Raw genomic sequence first — 16,379 nt, forward strand, 5'->3', positions numbered from 1 at the left:
ACACGTCTTTATAGAGTTAAATAACACGTCTTTATAGGGTTAAATCACACGTCTTTATAGAGTTAAATAACACGTCTTTATAGGGTTAAATCACACGTCTTTATAGGGTTAAATAACACGTCTTTATAGAGTTAAATAACACGTCTTTATAGAGTTAAATAACACGTCTTTATAGGGTTAAATAACACGTCTTTATAGAGTTAAATAACACGTCTTTATAGAGTTAAATAACACGTCTTTATAGGGTTAAATCACACGTCTTTATAGAGTTAAATCACGTCTTTATAGAGTTCAATAACACGTCTTTATAGGGTTAAATAACACGTCTTTATAGGGTTAAATAACACGTCTTTATAGGGTTAAATAACACGTCTTTATAGTGTTAAATCACGTCTTTATAGAGTTAAATAACACGTCTTTATATTAGTCTTTATAGGGTTAAATAACACGTCTTTATAGAGTTAAATAACACGTCTTTATAGGGTTAGTTAAATAACACGTCTTTATAGGGTTAAATAACACGTCTTTATAGAGTTAAATAACACGTCTTTATAGGGTTAAATAACACGTCTTTATAGGGTTAAATCACACGTCTTTATAGAGTTAAATCACGTCTTTATAGGGTTCAATAACACACGTCTTTATAGGGTTAAATAACACGTCTTTATAGGGTTAAATAACACGTCTTTATAGGGTTAAATAACACGTCTTTATAGTGTTAAATCACGTCTTTATAGAGTTCAATAACACGTCTTTATAGGGTTAAATCACACGTCTTTATAGGGTTAAATCACACGTCTTTATAGGGTTAAATCACACGTCTTTATAGGGTTAAATAACACGTCTTTATAGGGTTAAATCACACGTCTTTATAGAGTTAAATAACACGTCTTTATAGAGTTAAATCACACGTCTATAAAGGGTTAAATAACACATCTTTATAGAGTTAAATAGCACATCTTTATTGGGTTAAATCACACGTCTTTATAAGGTTAAATCACACGTCTTTATAGAGTTAAATCACGTCTTTATAGAGTTCAATAACACGTCTTTATAGGGTTAAATCACACGTCTTTATAGGGTTAAATCACACGTCTTTATGGAGTTAAATCACGTCTTTATAGAGTTCAATAACACGTCTATATAGGGTTAAATCACACGTCTTTATAGGGTTAAATAACACGTCTTTATAGGGTTAAATCACACGTCTTTATAGAGTTAAATAACACGTCTTTATAAAGTTAAATCACACGTCTATAAAGGGTTAAATAACACATCTTTATAGAGTTAAATAGCACATCTTTATTGGGTTAAATCACACGTCTTTATAGGGTTAAATCACACGTCTTTATAGAGTTAAATCACGTCTTTATAGAGTTCAATAACACGTCTTTATAGGGTTAAATCACACGTCTTTATAGGGTTAAATAACACGTCTTTATAGAGTTAAATCACGTCTTTATAGAGTTCAATAACACGTCTTTATAGGGTTAAATCACACGTCTTTATAGAGTTAAATCACGTCTTTATAGAGTTCAATAACACGTCTTTATAGGGTTAAATAACACGTCTTTATAGGGTTAAATCACACGTCTTTATAGAGTTAAATAACACGTCTTTATAAAGTTAAATCACACGTCTATAAAGGGTTAAATAACACATCTTTATAGGTTAAATCACACGTTTTATAGGGTTAAATCACACGTCTTTATAGAGTTAAATCACGTCTTTATAGAGTTAAATCACACGTCTTTATAGGGTTAAATCACACGTCTTTATAGGGTTAAATAACACGTCTTTATAGAGTTAAAAACACGTCTTTAGGGTTAAATCACACGTCTTTATAGTTAAATCACACTCACACGTCTTTATAGGGTTCACGTCACGTCTTTATAGAGGTTATAAAATCACACGTCTTTATAGAGTTAAATCACGTCTTTATAGGTTAAATAACACGTCTTTATAGGGTTAAATAACACGTCTTTATAGGGTTAAATCACACGTCTTTATAGAGTTAAATAACACGTCTTTATAAAGTTAAATCACACGTCTATAAAGGGTTAAATAACACATCTTTATAGAGTTAAATAGCACATCTTTATTGGGTTAAATCACACGTCTTTATAGGGTTAAATCACACGTCTTTATAGAGTTAAATCACGTCTTTATAGAGTTCAATAACACGTCTATATAGGGTTAAATCACACGTCTTTATAGGGTTAAATAACACGTCTTTATAGGGTTAAATCACACGTCTTTATAGAGTTAAATAACACGTCTTTATAAAGTTAAATCACACGTCTATAAAGGGTTAAATAACACATCTTTATAGAGTTAAATAGCACATCTTTATTGGGTTAAATCACACGTCTTTATAGGGTTAAATCACACGTCTTTATAGAGTTAAATCACGTCTTTATAGAGTTCAATAACACGTCTTTATAGGGTTAAATCACACGTCTTTATAGGGTTAAATCACACGTCTTCATAGGGTTAAATAATCGTCTTGGGATACGATAGCAGAGGTTGGGGTAAGCAATACTGATACAAGGAACCCGGAAACACGGATGAAACAAACCCGGGTCGCTCTCTGGAGATTTCGGCTGCACGCTTCCCTCTGGCGGCGTGAAACTGAGTTAAAACACTGTACAATAACACTGAGAATTTGAAATGACTAAAACAGAGAAATCCGAGGAAGTCTGTCTGTCTGTCTGTCTGTCTGTCAGTCAAAATCTCTTTCTCTCTTCCTATCTGTCAGTCTGTCTTCCTATATGTCTGTCTGTAATTCTGTTTGTCTCTCATTTGTCTGTTTACCTTTCCTCACCAACAACACAGGTGCCAGGTGAAGGTGGAGGAACCCTGTGTCAATGTGCGCGTTGACAAGTGAGGCTTCAGTAAAAGACTCACACACCCAGCTGATTGCAGGACCGAGGCCAAGTCCAGGTAAACACACAACGATAGATCCTCTTTTGTTTATTGTCTTAAAATTCTGTCACTTATTATGTCATGGGATTAGATATCTTTATAAGGGCTTCAGATTTCATATTTTAGATTCGCTCGACGCAGCTCTAGACAAGGAGATACATCCCCTTATTAAAATTGAGGATGATATACCAAGTTTCCTGGTATTAGTAATCTCTAAATATTACAAACTATTGATAATATAGATCCATTTGTGTTATGTGTGTTTGCATGGAGTGGAGGACAGGTCATTACAGTGTCAGGTTATGTAGAGAGGAAAGGTAAGTCTCAGTGTGTGAAATATCCATACATGCGAGTGATTGTCTCTCCTCAACCAAACCCCCTTTGCCCCCTCCACTTCCCCCTCTGGCCCCCTCCTCCACCAGGATCTAGATCATCACGGTCATTTCTGGAGGCCGCCTGTCCCTTAGGGCTGTATATCAAAGCCGTTGGTCTCTTAGGGCAAGCTACTGACAACGTTACAGCAGAGCAAAGACTTGATCTGCCAGACGCTTCCGACCTTCTCCCGCTCCAGCTGCACGGCCATGTAGTAGTCAGGGCAGGAGATCCACTTCTCCCAGGTGTGCGTGTTCATGTCCTTCTCGTCGGGCCAGACCGTGCCCGTGTCCGTGATATACGCCCTTACACACTTGGACATATCCACGTACCAGTTTTTCAGTTGGTGGCAGACGCCCGACTCTGGGACCATCGAGGAGTCCTTTGTATCTGGCTGAAGTATGATAAGAACTTGGTGGTTTGTACAGTTCTCGATGGTAGGATTCATGTCGGAACCCATTGAGATCACAGACGAGATCTTGTCATCCAAATCGAATTTCTCGACTGTGTCCTTGTACTTGCTGCAGATGAAGTATGACAAGCGGGTGTGGGAGTTATCGCCCGGGGTGATGACCACAGTGGTGATGACCCGACCAGATGAACACTTGACTTCCTTATCGATGGTAAAATACTTGAGTTCGATCGTATGTGGTGGGGTGGTAACAGGGGGTAAGGTGATGGTGGTTGTCACTATGGTTGTGGTAGTGGTTGGTAGTGTGATGGTAGTGGTGGTGGTTGCAGGGGTGGTGGTGGTTGCAGCGGTGGTGGTGGTGGTTGCAGGGGTGGTGGTGGTTGCAGGGGTGGTAGGTGTACTGGTCACAGGGATATTTGTAGTTGTGTCAGTGGTTTCAGAGGCTAAGTTAGTTGTTGGGTTGGTTGTGGTAGTGGTTGGGGCAGTGTTGGTGGTTGTTGCTGGTGCTGTGGTGGTGGTAGTAGGTTGGGTGGTTGTGATGGCTGCCGAGACTGTTGTGGTAACTGTAAAAGAAGAAGTTTTCATCCATATTATACATACATAAACGAATACATGTGTGTGTGTGTGTGTGTGTTCTCGTCCAAAAGTTTCAATATACTTGTTTCAATAACCTAGATAAGAATTAAAAAAAGAATAGCAGGCAAACATCACGGATCTTTTAGTGTGGCCAGATAGCAGAATATGAGTTAGTGCTTGAGTGACAATTATTGGGACGCGGGCCACAAGACGTCACCTCGCTCATCAAAAGATATACACGTGACATGGGTCTGACAACAGGTGTGTCCAATGAAAAAGGAAATTGAGAATTTTGAGCACAAATTCTGATTCTGGCAACACTTTCAACCTCAGCTGACTGCCATGTTGACGAATTATGTTTTTATTTATTTATTTATTTTTTAATTTCTAGTTACGTATAAGTTAGTATAGTATAATATAAATAAAATATATAATCAACACTTGGCTGAGACTTAAGTTAGGTTGGTTCCTAATTTCAGCTCCGGATATAAATAAAATAGGAATTGAGATAACAGGAAATTAGTCTTCCATTTATCAGTGAAAATAGATCTTAGTTTTCAGTGGTTCTGGGATATTGGGCTCAAGATGTCAGCGAATTTGGGCCCAAAATGTCAGCAAATTTGGGCTCAAGATGTCAGCCCAGTCATCTACAGTATTGAAATTTCTCTCGGATTCTCAGCTCCAGGTTTAGTGTTTTCCTGCTGAAGACGACGGCCTGTGATAATGGTAGTAGGTGGTGGTTGACGGGTGGTTGGTGGTGATAGGGGGTGGTTGGTGGTGATAGGGGGTGGTTGATGGTGATAGGGGGTGGTTGGTGGCGATAGGGGAGTGGTAGGTGGTGGCAGTCGGGCGGTTGATGGTGATAGGGGGTGGTAGTTGTGGTGGTTGATGGTGGTAGGTGATGGTTGGTGGTTGAGATGTGGTGAAGGTGAGAGGTTTTGATGGTCGTGGTGGTGATAAGGGGTGGTTGGGTTCGGTTAGGTTAGGATTAGGTTAGGTTAGGATTAGGTTAGTTTAGGTTAGGTTAGGATGTGTCATCATTACGTGAAGTAAGATGGTATCTAATATTCAGGTAATCCTTAATTTGGTTCCTTATAAGGAGGTTTCATTCAAGTAATATTCAATAAAAAAAGTAAAATAAACTAATTCACAGTCGTTAGAAAACCAAAGTGTTTATTTGTGAATATAAGACAACCTAGTTTAAGTCGTTTGATGATTAAACTACCTAACCTAACCTAACTTAACCTAAGCTAAGCTAAGCTAACCTAACCTAACCTAACCTAACCTAACCTAACCTAACCTAACCTAACCTAACAAGTAGCATTCGGTTGTTTAACCATCAGGTGAAATGGTAAGGTTGTGGGAGAGAAGGAGGGGGGAGAGGGAGGGGGTGTTGACGATGAGGTTCATTATGGCAGTGCCAAGTGACTCAGTTTAGTCAAGGTAGAAACTCAGAGGAGGTGTGTGAGCGGAGGGTGTTCCTGTGTTTAGTGTCAACGCACGGCAGGAAGCCTCGTGAGGAAGTGTCCACGCACGGCAGGAAGCCTCGTGAGGAATATGTCATCCTTGTTATAGTTCCTCAGTGATCCTGTGTTGTGAAGTTTGCTACCCACTACAGCGTTGAGTTGTGGGGAACACACAACACTGGCCAGAGACTCAGTGTAGGAGGCAGACAGTCAAGGAACACTGCCCGAGTAACGCTGTATCGAAACACTATTCGGAACTTAATAATTGGACTGAATTCCTTCGACTCTACATCTGAGCTGTGTTTATCAGCAGGTAAGATCATAAATTAGTAAGTGTTGTTTGTAAGGATTTTGTAAGAAACACGTCAAAGGGAAATATTTTACAGACGAAGTGGTTCAGCTCGTACGTCATTTCCTGGCGTTTTTCGACCCAACGGAAGATGTTTAACGATGTTTTTTCTCTCATAGTTTGGAAGTTAATCAAGAGAGTAGAGATTTATACTGGTATATGTGTTATAAACTTCGAAGTAAGCGTTAGTAGTAACGTCGGTTAATATTCCGTAGTAGCCAAGCAGGGAACTTTATATTGATCCTTAATTAGTGAGAAAAAAAAATACTTTACTCTCTTGTGTTTCCTCCAGAAATGCTTAGTTTTAGAGTTATTTTCACTTTTCCATTTCACTTAAAGAGAATACTGTACAAGTTGGCGGGAATATATAGTGTTTACTTCTTACTCAGCCAATCAGCGGAAGAGTCCATGTCATGTGACACCTGTGAGCTTGTGCTTACTCGCGTTTTCGTGGGAAATTTATATTTATGATTTTTTTTCTTCTTTTTAATTCCAAGTTTCGTTTCTTGAGCTTCCTCTGTTTTGTTTTGCCTTGTTGGGTTAGGTTAGGTTTATACACGGGGGAAAGGGGTGGATAGAAGGTTAGGTCAGGTCCTTCTCGTTTCTCTGGTTAGGTTAGGCTAGGTTAGGTTATGTTAAATATGTATACTGATACTCGAGAGTAGTTAGGTTTCGTTTTGTCCGATTTTTGCGTGTTTTCCTCCACACAATTTCCTTATACTTTGTGTGATGAAAATTACATTTCTTTAAGTAAAATCGGACATTAAAAGAAAAAACTCGAATGATATAAACTTCTGACGGAGAAACTATAGAGTAAAGTATTTGTATTTTGTATGCTCCATCTCCCTATATAGAAATCAATATAGAGCTCCGTGCCTAGGCGACTCTTACACCAGAGGGAAGAAAGTTGTAAACAAAATGGCCCAGCCTAACCTCGAGTCTCCCCCACCAGGAAAATGAGAAGCTATAAAGACAAATTCATCACATAAGATATTCATAAGTAAAATAGATGGATCAGGGAAGTATTTTTTTAAGACAACAGTGAGTTTAACTTATTCAGGGCAATGAGGATATCATACAGTTTAGATACTGAGCCGACGGTACACAAGTATTCAGCGACTACAAGATAGGTGAGGGTTATGTTTACTGCACCTGATTACAGACTACGTGCTTAAAGACTTCAGGTGTTGACACAAACACTACATAACCCGCTGTTAAAATGTTTTCAACACGGCTCAATATATGAGAAGCTGTATTGTACACAGGTTAATCATTATAAACAATTTTCAGCTGTGAGTCAGGCAGCCACCCATCGGACTGCCTGACTCCTAACCTTGGTGGTTCGGGATCGAATCCCCGCATTCACAGGTGATTTTTTGGTATTGATTTACCTGTGTACAGTACAGGTTCTCATATACTGTATTGACAACACCGCTGTGGCGGGAATTTGATTTAAAAGTTCTCCGGGACCCGTAAGTGGGCGGGCTGCACTGACCCACTGGCCCGCAGTTGTGGGCTTGGGATCTTGAGTTGCAGTGAGTAGTTAAGGATGGCTAGGCTGGCGTGATCCAGAGGATGGCGGCCAGCATTGGTGGTCCAGGTTCGAATCCCAGCACTCACAGGTGAAAATTGTCTACAACCTTCCTCAATTTCCTCAAAATTTTTGTTAGAGATTGGAGTTATGACCTTCAACTTTATTGTTTGTTATTTAAAGTTTATTGTGGAGGAAGGCGTCAGTCCTGTGGGTGTAGACCTTCCACTGAGATACACTTAGTGGTTTACAACATAATACGTAGACGACATCTTGATTCTTTTAACATAAATACAGAACCAAACACCTCGTAACAAGTTCACTTCTCTCTCATAGTGATCCGGTTAGGAGAATACACACACACAGCCACTCACCCTCTGTGGTCGGTGGCAAAGGTGTAGAAGCGTTAGTAGTGGAGGGTGTAGCGGTAGTAGACACATACCCCCGGTAGAAGTTGAAGCTGAGATCTTGTGTACACGGGCTGGTGTTCTTCGTCAGCTGGCAGGTCCTCCCAGTAGGTACTCCAGCCTCCAGACTGAACCCGATACACCCCGACTCTGTAACAGTGTTAGGTTGGGTTGAGAGGAGAGCTGTCTTGGCTCCTGAAACACATGCGTCTCAACATGGGTCACTTAACAAAAGCTTTATATACCAAAAGAGGTGGCAACACGTGATGAACATACAAGTTAATTAGGGTCTGATAATAGTTCAAACTGTGATTGGAGAGGGGCTGGTGTGTGGGTGTGTGTGTGCGTGTGCGTGCGTGCGTGCGTGCGCGCGCGCGCACGAGGAGTCGCTAGCCAGGATGGATGACCCACAAGTCAGTATTAACAAAGGATAAACGCTCGTGTTTCCTTCACAGTAAGTGGACAATGGTGTCACCTAAAGATTACCCAAACCTAACCTAACCTAATTTATCCCAGAGAAACCTAATTTAAGTTAATGTAATCTATCCTAAAGTAAGTTAATATAAGCTACCCTAACCTAACTTGTCTGTGTGGTGTTATTTGTTGGTCTGTGTAGTGAAACTTGTATCTGCGGTGCTATAGAAGACCTTGGCTGCAGAAGGCGGCGCAGGTGGTAAGGGAAGACCCCGTAGTGGTCTTGATGACGGAGCCGCAGCGGTAGTTCTGTTCGGTGCGTCTGTAGCCGTCGGCTGTGAACGCTGCGGAAGACTCAGCCTTGACCATAACCACCAGGAGGAACACGGGCAGCCACTCCCCCACCAGTGTTCCCGGCCGCCTCCCTCTGGTACGGGTGCCTCTTGTCTGCTCTCCCATCCTGCCATAACAAAACAATGTTAATACTAGTCTCATTATAGCGTCAACACACTTCGAGTCGAAAAAATCGTCTTTCGTCATGTATGACGTCATCTGGTCGGCAGCCCGGAGGGGTGGTCCGGGGTGGCAAGGTAGGTAGATACCTACCTTGCGGGGTGGGACCTCAATTACCAGCTGGCCGTCATGGTGTGAAGGTCTGTGGCAATGCCAAATAAATGTTCCATATCTGGATGCATATCAAATTACAGACTAAAGTCTAACTTTCGGCCAGGAAACCGGATGTGGAGAGACAAGTGCCTATTTGTTGCTTAAAACTGTTATATAGCCTTCTCTCCTGTGATGTGTCTAGTGACCATATTGATAAACTGAAAACCTTTACACATATATTCTTGTATTCTCTGATTTACTGTAATAGCCTGGGAGAGAGAATGAGGATAATTATAATCATTAACAATCATTATTATTTTCCTTAACTAGTTTATTTAATTCTTGTATGCCTTCCTCCCTCCCCCCCCCTCCAGTCAATAGCCAGCCCATATGACTATGATTACTTAATGGCTTTTACACTAATACTGGCAGCAAAATCATAAGAGTATAAATAATAACAAATAGAGGAAGAAGAGGATTATTAGTAATAATTATAATATTTTTTTATAATAATAATAATAGGAATATCATAAAAGTAATGATTACATGAGAAGAACAAGTGGCTAACTGAAGGATAGTGTGGTAGGGGGTGAGGAACTGTGGCAGGAATATCTTCTAGTACCCACTGGTGATGATATACGAGTCCTCCTTTTCTACTACGGGCCAATGACGTCACATAATTAGCTCCACCTCCTGCACTTGGGGTGACTTGGTTTAATTAGACTTTGGTTAACACAACACACGTGGTACACTGTTGACGTATCCTGTCCAATACAACAACAACAACAACAATAACTACTACTCTATGTTTGTCTTTGACACCCCCAAAATGTTCTACACTACGGAGGGTATACGCAAACACTTGTTATCTTGAAAATAGGTTCTTATTATCGTACGGGAGATATATACAGAGGAACAAAGAAACTGACTCCCACACCATAAGGACTAGTGATCTGAACTCTCTGTATCACTCCGCTCTGGCATGTACAGATGCCAGCGTTCACAAGCTGAATACATAATATGTAAATATGATAATTCACATACATAACATGGTGCATAATAAATGGAAATATTACGTAGGATTGATACATGTTCTATAATACTTTACTATACATAATTAATAGAGTAATATAAGAATACACAGCTTAAGGTACTACTTCATGTCCATATTATACAACTACTACTACTACAATTATAACTTACTACAACTTTAACCTTTTAATATGGCCATAAACTTTCCTCACACATTTTATAACTTAACTATCCTAATCCAAAAGTATCTTCCCTAGCTGAGTTAGTTGAGCTGCAGATCTATACGGCATTCAGTGACTGTTGCCCTATAGTCATGTCTGCAATTGTTGTTGGCTTAGGTGTTGATGATCTTGTTCCTCTGAGACACAGCAGAGCAGAGAGAATGTTAGGTGACACCTCGACCAGACCGTGGGGTAACTTCTGGGTTTCTGCTTCTGTTCTGATAACACCTCAGCCAGTCTGGCATTGAAGCACTTTACACTTGGTCCCATCCTGCCCGATGTTGCGAACACCAGAGGAGTGAAGCTGCCTTGGTCCACGTTCGGGATTCTCTGTGCATATGTTCTGTTCTTTATGTTCATGTTTCTCCTGTGTTCATCTATGAAAGTCAGGTGACGGTGACTTGCAGCCATGGGATCGAATAAGATTCGTTGTCTCCTCGTCCAGAATCCTCGAACACTGACGTCCACACGGGCTTCATTAGTTGTGTTGGCAGTCCGCTCCCGGTGAGGGAAATGCTCTTCATCCAGTGGGAGGGGGGTCGGTTCCACAGTGACGTCATGGCATATCTCCTTCAAAATGTTTGCTGTGAGGTCCCTTACTTCATCATGCCTCATGCAAACGAAACCTCCCTACTTGCACACCATGGCAGGGTTGATGTCGCAAGATGTTTCACACACACATTGGTCGGGCATACCTTTCACTGGCCAACTCTACCTTAAGGCAATGGTGTCTGTGAATTCTTGTTTATTAAGGCTGAAGCCCCTTTGCTCTTATCGGTAAAGTTGTTGGCCAGTTTGAGGCGCCCACCTCCTGTGCTACCTCTACTTTTTTCTTCACGATCTCTGACAGTTATTGTATCAGAAGTTGAAGTTTTGTGCTTTGGGTGTGTTCCCGTTCCGTCGTAATGGAACGTCGAATTTTGCATAGTTCGTTGGTGTCTACTTCACTCTCGGCATTCTGAGCTATTATGTGCTCAGTGAGGGCTGCCGTGATGTTTGGTAGAGTTCGGATGTTTAGTGGCTGCAAGCTCCTCAGGGTTAGTGATTCCAATTTCTCCCAGTCTCGGTGGTAATGCAAGGAGTAGACTTTTCTGATTGGGTGGGTAAGGTGGTTGTTTTTCACTAGTTTTGAAATAAACTTGTTACTGATGGCTTCTTCTAGAGGACAGAGGAGAGGTCCGGTGTCGCATTTGACTCAGTCTTAACAGTTTCTGACAGGTTGGATTTCCTTCACCCACTCATTTACCTTTCCAGTTATGTATTTGATCTTGAAATCATTCGTGCCCTATTACCGCACCAAGGCGTCGTTGGCTGTTCTTTGTTATTTTGACCTCACTTCCGTTGAACACTACAGCCCGGTCATAGTATTCCGGTTTCACAATGAGGAAAGGTTTGCTTGCATTTAGGTGGTACCTCATGTTATTATCATGTCACACCTCTTTGTTTTTATCCTCAACTTAGCCTGGTCCTGTGAGGTCATCAGTGCATACTACTTGCTTGACCTTGGTTGTCTCATTATACAATTTTTGTTGGAGAATGGATAGGCCGAATCCATACACTGTCATTGCGACAGGGTCACTGTTCCTTCGGCTGACTGTATGACAGTATCTCCATCTCGGGCCTTGAAGCTCGTTATAGAGGTCTATGAGGTTCCTGTAGGTATTTTCCACATATTTTCCAAAGCTTGGACACTTGATATTGTTGTTGCATAGTGTACCTGTACGGTTGATTATGTTGAAAGCATTGGAGTCTTCTATCAGGAGTACAGTCATGCTACTCAAATATCTTTTTCATGGCGTGAATGGCTGCTTCACCCCCCGCAGTCCTGGTGGCCAGCACACACTTGCAGGTTCCCTGCTGCTGCCCTGAGATCATCATTGTCCACCTCCATTATACATTTGCCAATAATTCTTCTCGGCCCTTACCCTACCCTTTAGGCCGACATCCTGGACTTTTGTTCAGTGGGATGAGGCGACTGGCATTTAGAGCTTGTAGGTGATGACAGCAAGAGGTTGCCAGCTATCTTGCAAGGGCGGCAAAGGCGTTGGGAAGGTCGTTCTCTGCATCGTCGAACTACTACTTCTGAGGATGAGTCTCCATCCACTAGCATCCAGGCTTGATGGTTCGGCTCCTACCTGGGTATTCAGTGCATTTTTCCACACTATCTCTCGAACATTACTGCGCTTAGCGGGGCATAATCACCCTGTGTGTTTCTCCTTCAGAAGCTTCATTGTCTCTTTGTTTATTGTCAGTACTCCACCTGAGCACTCCTTTGTGAGAATTCTAATTGCCAGGTCACTTTTCCAGCGCGCATCTTGTTATCAAACTCACTGGTCGCATCACCGGAGCCTTGCCATCTGAAAATTTCAGTCTCTCCTGCAGTGTTTTTGCGTCACTCACGAGATCATCAAGGTCCCCCTATTGTCACAGTGTTAGTCTTTCCTCCATTGCTGCCACATTCTCCTTGTGTTTACTTAATGAGTGTGTTCTCTGGCAGAAGAGACGGGGTATTATTGCCAGTATTTGGTGAAGAAGTGAGGTCAGGGACGTGTCGAGAATGTAGTTATATATGATGCGAGTCATCTACCTGATCATTTCTTTGGTGGCTCCACAATTTGGTGGTTCAGATAAGTTTGTTGGGGACACCGGGCAATTTATGAGTGGGTTTAACCCACACTTCTCCCTCTTAACTACAACCATCACCTTATATACTCTGACGTTATTACCATCACCATCATTATATTACAACAACGACGTTACTAGCTTAATCACTATTACTCATTGTAAGTTACCTCTGTAATTATCGTCATCACATCACCATATTCTTGTTACTGCTCCATATTAATCTCAACACCATAAAGAGCAACACCATAACTATGCCATCACCATCATCAGGCCACACTATACCACCCGACCCCCCACACACACATATATACACACCACCACCACCACCACCTAACTCACCTGTGGTTGCACCGAGAACTACTAATTTAATGAGAGCCGAAGACCCTCCGCAGCTATAGTCATCGACCTGGTCACTTGGCTAACGAGTACCTGGAAATACCTGACAGTACCGTACCTGGAATCAATAATCTGGTCCCAACACTCATATCTGGTCCAGCAATGGTCTTTTCTTGGTAAATATCAGGTCTTTATGGTGATTTCAGGTCATATTTCAAAGCGTTAGGTTTTATGGGTCAATTTTTGGTCGTTTTGGTAATTTCATGCCCTGTATTATAATTTCAGGTAATTTTTGGTAATTTAGGTCATTTGGGGGTAATTTCAGGTCCCTTTTGGTAATTTCAGGATAATTTAAAAGTGCTTTCTTTTTAAGTTCCAGGATTATTCTAAAAGTTCCAGAATTATCGTAAATATTCCATAATTATTTAAAAAGTTGCAGGATTATTTTATAAGTTTCAGGATTATCATAAATGTTTTAGAATTATCTTACATATTCCATGATTATTCTTGAAAGTTCCAGAATTATTTAGGAAGTTCCAGAATTAATTTAAAAGTTCTTGTATATATAGACCAAATCTACGTATGTCGTCATCATTCATCAGATATTTACAGATTTATTGAGTTGTTTTAATCCTGTGAAAATCTGAGGGAAGGAGGTACTTGCTCACGAACAGCTTCAATAAATCCGGATTTTTAGTGATTTATAATTGTTTTCTTCGTTAATTGTAATAAGAGATATAGGTAAAGTCGAGTAATGACATCATTATTTAAAGGAATGTTGACGGTGTGAGTGTTTGTAAATCTGGTGGCGTGGATTTACGACTTAATGGCCGCCAAGAACGCAAACTGCCTCCTCGTTATCGTAAGTCAAAGTCAAAATACCAATTTACGATAAGCTATTATTGTTTGTGGGACATACACACACACACACAGTCACCTCGATGGGAATTTAATTAACATTTTGCGATGGATCATATGAAGGAGAGATACTGTACCAATGACGTCATGGAGCAGCTGTAACGATAAACACACATGCACGCTTGCACCTGTTCCATGACGTCAAACCGGCTTGATTCGTATGCTAAAGCTCTGGTGGTTAATGGTATTAGTACGTCATATGCTTACTCTCTGGTTTAGGTGGCCGTGACGTCACAGTTATTTTCCGGTTGGGTGTGGAGGCTCTGACGTCATATCATTCCACTCGCTAATTTTCACACCTGTGTATCTGACGTCAGCAAATAGCTGATTGAATTTTAAAGGAGAATTAGATATGTAAAAGTTTATCTTATCTGGATGACTTTCACTTAATTTAAGAAATGTTAAAGAATAATACTTGTTATTTACGTGATCCCGAAATGCGTACTGTCAGTACAGCCACAATTGATATAACTGTGAACAAGTACATTATGTTATTATGATACATGGATCTGGTTGATAAACTCAATAACTTACACATTAATCATGATTTTAAACTGGTCAGCTTTGATGTAACGTCACTCTTTACAAAGGTCCCAGTTGATGATTTACTAGAGTTCCTCATAGATTCCCTGGATAACATTTCACTGCCCGTCTCGAACGACGACTTCATCGAACTCATCAAACTATGTATTAAGGATTGCAAATTCGAATTCAATGGGGAATATTATGCTCAAAAATTTGGTATGGCAATGGGTAATCCACTCTCACCTGTATTAAGCAACCTATATATGGAATTCTTTGAAAAGAAACTATTAAGTAATATTTTACCACCCTCAGCAGTCTGGTTTAGATATGTTGATGATGTATTATGTCTCTGGCCATGTAATGAGGACATTAAAGCTTTCCTACCACAACTTAACAACTTAGCCCCCTCGATCAAATTCACTGTGGAATTAGAGCAAGACTGTAAATTGCCATTCCTAGACTGTCTCATACACAGAATAGGTAACACTTTTAAGTTCAGTATTTATAGAAAACCAACTAATGTGTGTTCATACATTCATTATTATTCTGCCCACCATAATAAAGTCAAACAGTCAGTATTTTCAACAATGTTTTTACGTGCCTTGGCAGGTGCAAACCTTAAATACCTAGATCTTTCTGAAAATCGTACTGTTGGTCTGCTCGCACAGGCGGGTATATTTTCTAGCCATTGCTGATAAGGTCTATTGTGTACCTTCACCATAATAAACATCATCATTTACTTTCCTTCACCCCTCACTACACCTGCTCCTCCTCCACCCCTTCACTTTTCTACCTGCTCTGTACTCCTCCTTCATCCCCTTCCTACACCTGCTCTGTACTCCCTTCACCCCTTCACTACACCTGCTCTGTATTCCTCCTTCACCCCCTCTCCCTGCTCTGTACTCCTCCTTCACCCCCTCACTACACCTGCTCTGTACTCCCCAACTCTCCCCCGGTACACACACACAGTCACTCCTTCAGGGTTGGGTCGTCTCATGTAGGCGATCCATCAAGTCATTTAATTCTCCCCGCGGCCGCCTCTTGTGTTTACCTGCCACTAATGAACTCACCTGAACAGGGGGAGGAACACCTTTACCTAAGGCGCCCGAGCGAGGTAAACAATCTCGGTTAATAACGGCAGAAGTGAGAGAAAAAGTGGAGGAATTCTTCGCCGACTGAGTCCTGGTGGTGATGGTGGAAGTGGTGATGGTGGAAGTGGTAATGGTGGTCACCAAGTGAAATGGTGGTGTGGTGGTTGTGGTGGTGGTGCAAATTAGTGTAAGTCCTGGTAGTGATGGTGGAAGTAGTGATGGTGGAAGTAGTGATAGTGGTTAGTGAAATTAGTGGTGGTGGTGTGGAGTCCTGAGAAGCCAGTGTTGGTGGTGATTTTGGTAGTGGTGGTGGTAGAAGTATGATGAAGCCGAGAAGTGGTGAGGTGAGGTGGCGTGCGATCCTGAGGTATTGATGGTGGAAGTGGTGATAGTGGTAGTGAGTATAAGAGTCCTGTGTGGTAGTGGTGGTTAAGTGAGTAGTGGTAGTAGTAATGATATTGAGTAATTGGTGGTGGTGTAAATTCACAATTGTTGATGGTGGAAGTGAGTGATGGTGTTTGGTGGTATTGGTGGTAGTATAAGTCTGGCAGTAAGTGGTGGTGAGTGTAGGTC

At 41.2% G+C, this 16,379-nt stretch overlaps 1 protein-coding gene across 1 annotated transcript in view; it reads left to right on the forward strand.

The window, feature by feature from the left end:
- The first annotated feature begins 5,754 nt into the window (after positions 1 to 5,754).
- The window catches only part of LOC121860183 (pro-resilin-like), a 34,174-nt gene continuing 23,549 nt past the window's right edge, over positions 5,755 to 16,379 (forward strand). Inside the window, exon 1 of the mRNA XM_042357249.1 lies at positions 5,755 to 6,064. The gene's annotated coding sequence lies outside the window, so the exon portion shown is untranslated. The remainder of the gene's footprint in view (positions 6,065 to 16,379) is intronic.

The sequence above is a fragment of the Homarus americanus genome, unplaced genomic scaffold (assembly GCF_018991925.1).
Source record: "Homarus americanus isolate GMGI-L3 unplaced genomic scaffold, GMGI_Hamer_2.0 scaffold21914, whole genome shotgun sequence".
NCBI lineage: Eukaryota > Metazoa > Arthropoda > Malacostraca > Decapoda > Nephropidae > Homarus > Homarus americanus.